Genomic DNA, 5,170 nt, shown 5'->3' with positions numbered 1-5,170 from the left:
AATGATTTTCATGCTTACTTAAAAGTTAAAGCCCCCCATGTTATTTGCCATATTACATGTACTCATGACTTCTACAATTTATGTTCGCCCATTACCTATGTTTCAATAAGGCCATTTCCCTTTCTCTTATAATGCAAGTCACCGAACATCTGCATAGGGGAAGAAATGAAGGAGGGAGGTAAACTCCAGCCAGAAGCTGGGCAACTCCCACACCTCAGTTCTCAACATCACAATAGGTTTTCTTTTGCATGTGAGTACAACATAGGAATCCTTCACCCCCTTGCAGGAATCACCCTGTGATCCAGGGGAGGAAAGGCCTTGTGAGAATACTAAACAAGTCCCCAATTCAACAAGATTTGAAATGGTATTCAAAAGTGGAAACTGATTATTTGAGTTGAAGACTGAAACAAGGAGTGATCACAAGTACAGAAGGGAAGTAAACCATAAATATAAAAGTAATGGTACTCTGCAGCCCATTAAGCCAACCATGCTCTTTTCCCCATGGGAGCCTCATGTGCCGTGGCCACAAACAGCAGCCTCCTTGGTAGTGTATGCAGCCTCTTGCTCGTGTGGGTTGCCCTAAGGGACCCTGGAGACAAGCCTTTCCATTCATGCCTGACCTCATGCTGTCCCTAATCTAGGCTCCAGACATGTATGTGGGGGTACCTTTGGAAAGCCCTAGAGCATATTGGCCAGGGTCTACTTTGGCCAAGTCATCATGTCCATCCACACCAAGCTGCAGAACAAGGAGCATGTGATTGAGGCCCTCCACAGGGCCAAGTTCTTTGGGCCACCAGAAGATCCACATCTCCAAGAAGTGGGGATTTACTAGTTTAATGCAAAAGAATTTGAGGACATTGTGGCAGAAAAGGGGCTCATCTCAGATGGCTGAGGGATCAAATACTTTCCTAATAGTGGCCCCCTGGACAAATGGTGGGCCCTGCATGCATAAGAATATGAGCACTATTCCCTCCTTACACCCACCAATAAATCCTACTTTATTGTCAGAAAAAAATAATGTTAAAGATAAATATAAGTGACAAGCATTAAATATACCAAAACAGATGCTCAGAAGAGGAAAACTGAATGCAACATAGATCTGTAGAGGAGTCGTGATGTTTGTTAATAGAGTCAACTGATTTTGCTAGTTAGCATGAACTCATGAGAAACACAAAGTCCTGCTGATTGTGGGGATTGCCCCTCCTTGATTCCCTCTATTCTGCTCAACTAAGCTCTGTCTCCCCCTTCTCTTGAATCTTCAGGCTGAGACCGTTGGTGCACTGACCACACACAATATCACACATCTGTGACCAGCTAACCCATCCGTCTATCTGTGCTCACAGCCCAGCTTACAGTATAATACTTCAGTCACATGTTTGCTCTCATCAGGATCTCCTTTCACATCAAAAGGGTTTTAGACAACATCCCCAGGAACAAAAGTACAAACAGCAGCAAAGCTTTTCAATTCTTCCTACTTAAGCATGTGTAATCTATTTTTATTCCACATGCAGGTACAATTCACTCTCCCTTTTGCTAGACTAGCTACAAAAAGAGATGGCATGTCTTAAAATAAAAATTCAGTGGTATAAAAAATAGGAAGTTTTAGTGTGAAATGTCCTGAGAAAGGAGACCTGAGTCCTAGATCCAACTCCATCACTGGGTACTTGCTGTATGACCCAGATCATGCTAAACAACACCTTCCTGGACTTGGGTAGAACAAACACCCTAAGCAACAAAACCCAGCATAATGTTTTTCTTCCTTAAAAAAACATCCTAATTCCTTTACAGATCTTCTGTGTTACATTCACCTTTCTTCTTCTGGGCAAATGAACAACTCATAAACCAGGCATCATGCTAGATGCCTGGAAAACAAGATGGATATGAACATGGTCCCCATTCCAGGTACCTTCACATCTGGTGAGGGAGATGGTCACATATACAAATAATTACAAACAGAGGCATGTGGGGAGGAACACAGGTGGAAAATGATCATTTCTTCTCAAGAGAGCTGCCTCATTTGTAACACCAAAACCTTCCCTGCCCACACACACGTGAGCATCGAAGGGGACACCATATGTGAATGCACTTTGAAAAGTGTACTTCGGGGCACTCATCTTACACTTCCTGTCTTTCTTATCCGATCAACACATTTAAACTGTAGTGTCGGGCAAACTGTCAACAGACAAAGGGGAGGTAGAGCAAGCCATATTTCATTATTCACTACTTTCCAAGATTAATTCACCACATTTAGGGAATTGATTTTGAAAGGCAGCCCTCCCACAGCCAATGGGTTAAGAATCAGTTCGATCTAAGAAGGATAATACACAAGACGTTGCAGGCTAGATGCCCAGCATTGGCTCTTGCACATTAGTATGCATCACCCATCCCCTCAGTGGGAAGACAGGATAAAAAGTGATGAATCACCTTGTAGATCATAAGGCTGTACACACACTAAATGAATCTTTGTACTGTGGCATCCATGCAATGTTTGGCCTTGATTTATAATTCTGTACAAAGTTTGTCATCGCTGCGAAAGGGTAATGAAATAACAAGATAAAGTTGAGTTAAAAGTACTTCTTCATCTAAATGTCTACACCCAGCAAAAAGTTATGGCTGGATTTGAACTGATAAGAATAAAGACAAAATTCACATTTCTTTTTCCCTAATTTTAGGGTTCAGCTGGTGCCAGGAATCTGTTCATTGTGGTAATTTGATCACCAAAGCCAAATAATTCTTCTCATTGACTTGAAAAATAGCTGGACACGTAGAGTAGCATAAATCAAAATGCTTTTTGGCGAGGCACATTCTGACATCCTCTTCATAACAGAGTTTTATTTACAAGTTACTAAATCAACCCCACTGCCAGGTAGTAATTTGATACTTAATGATCATTATTCCTATACTTTCACCATGAGGTTGACATGATGGTTAACCAGAGCCCCTACTACTTGGTTTGGCTCAAGGTAGGGGACTATGTAAAATTTTTTAATGACACAGTTCATTTGAAAACCTGAAATAAAACTCATAAAAGCAGAGACAAACTTAAGGAGTTTGAGTCAGATTCCTACCTTCAGTTGCTATTTTAATGCAGGGCTATTCTATTGAATGATGGAGATGTTCTGTATCTTCACTGTCCAACACAGTAGCCATTATCTTCATGTGGATATTAAGCACTTGACTGTGGCTGATGCTACTTGAGGAACTGAATTCTAATTTTAATTTAATTTAATGTCAATTAACTTTAACTTATACAGCCACATGTGACTAGTGGCTACCATATCGAAGAGCATAGTATGAGTTCTGTTCTCAAACACTATTGAATAAACTACATTTAAACTTAAGTATTAAAAGCAGTGTTCTAAACTACCTAACTTTTCTGCAATGAGCTACTAACTTCAGAGCACCTAAGTTTTGTGAATCCCATAACTGACTTTGGAGGATGCTTTACCTTGTTTTCCTAATCTTATTTCTGTCTTAAAGCAGTGTCAGTGGAGATTCTAGATTCCTTTGGTTTAAGTTTGAGGCAGCTAATCAAATGAAGGAAATGAAGAGTTGTTTTATTCATTTGGAGACAGCAGAGTAGGCAGGCTCCCAGGCTGTTCCAAGGTCAAGCTGTGTGTGTTTTTTAACCCAAGGATGCCATAATGCTGCCTGGAAAATAGCTTCACTTTGAGTCAGCGGCAAGAATGATCTGAAGAAATTTCACAGACACCACATGTTTACAAGGGATGTTAGTGGCCACCTTAACCTTTTTAAGTAAAAGACTCCTTGTCTTAATAACATCTGTGATTCTCTCCAACCTGACTCTGAATTGGCTGCAGACTCAGCTGAACATACAATGAAAATAAGATAACAGTCCTCGCAAGACGGTCAGCAGCGAGATGACTGAAGGCAGCTGATGGGAAATTTTCTTTCGGGAGCTAGTTAGCCTCATTAGCGCCTAGCATAATAATTTGCATGTAGCAGGTGGTCAAAACTATTAGCTGATTGTTGCATAATTGATAGACCTAAAATTGGAAGAAATACCAGATTTACATATTGCACAAAAATAGACAGCTATAGTATTATTGCTACTATATTCTCTTCTTTTCTTTTTCATTTTCTTTTTTCTTTTTTTTGCTTAAAAGCATCCAGTATAAATATAGTTTATAGAGCACCCAGTAGTTCAGATGCTCTATAAACTATATTTATACTGGATGCTTTTAATCCATTCAGTTCGGCCTCAAGCAATGTTTAGTAAACCACGTTATGATTTCAAGTGATGAAAGCACTTCAGATGTGAGTTTTCCAAAGGCTTCTTTTATGTGTCCAGTGCTGAAAATGAGGTATCCCAAGCACACTGTTGCAATGTTTGTTCCGAGGTTTTGTGAGTTCTTGGAATGCTTTCAATATCTAAATCAAAAAACTCTTACATGTCATTGTAAGTAAATTGTTAGTAATGTCTTTTTAACACAGGTAATCAAAGCACAGTTATTTTTACAGATAAAAGTAGAAATACCTTGTCAATTCTTCACTCATTTTTATCTCGGCTCACATATATAGATATTTTGCAGGTATTTAATTCAAAGATCAATCATTTTATGAAAAGTATGAAACCACGATGCTTTGCTTCTGAGGACTAGCCTTCAGAAATTAGGCAGAAATCCATACGTGGGTAGAATTAAAACATCTTTCAAAGTGTATATAGATGGCTATATTCAAAAAGAAAATAAGAACAAAAGTGAAATACTAGTTAGATCTAAAATCAACATGAAATGAAGTTATAGGGGGAAAAACCCCCTCTGACAGGAGTCTGGCACACCTGTTTTAGGATTGGCAGTCAGATAACAACAATCTTTTTCTTGATATCAGTCCTCTTGGGAGGGTGGGGTGGGGTGGGGGAGTTATAGTGTGTGTGTGTGTGTGTGTGTGTGTGTGAACTAAGGACTCCATATTTCAGTTTGGTCATCAATAAAAGGGCTGTTAAGAGTAATATGAGACAAGAAAGACAAACAGTAAAGGCCACAGGGTATTTTTTTACAGGAAGTAGGACGCTGGTGTTGGAGGTGATGGAGGTAACACAGTGGCTTCCAGGGATTTGATGAGAGCTCCCAGGGCTGGCCTGCACTCACCAGGCCCTCAACTCCTGTTAAAGAGGAGACACAGGCCAGACTTAGAGGGAAGCCCTGAT

General features: G+C 40.0%; 1 non-coding gene across 1 annotated transcript; it reads left to right on the top strand.

The window, feature by feature from the left end:
• Positions 1 to 466: 466 nt before the first annotated feature.
• On the top strand, positions 467 to 601 carry LOC130856211 (small nucleolar RNA SNORA70). The gene has a single exon (XR_009054503.1). It is a non-coding gene; the product is annotated as a small nucleolar RNA SNORA70 (small nucleolar RNA).
• The last annotated feature ends 4,569 nt before the right edge of the window (positions 602 to 5,170 follow it).

The sequence above is a fragment of the Hippopotamus amphibius genome, chromosome 6 (genome assembly GCF_030028045.1).
Source record: "Hippopotamus amphibius kiboko isolate mHipAmp2 chromosome 6, mHipAmp2.hap2, whole genome shotgun sequence".
Taxonomy (NCBI): domain Eukaryota; kingdom Metazoa; phylum Chordata; class Mammalia; order Artiodactyla; family Hippopotamidae; genus Hippopotamus; species Hippopotamus amphibius.
This window is presented reverse-complemented; position numbering and strand designations above follow the sequence as displayed.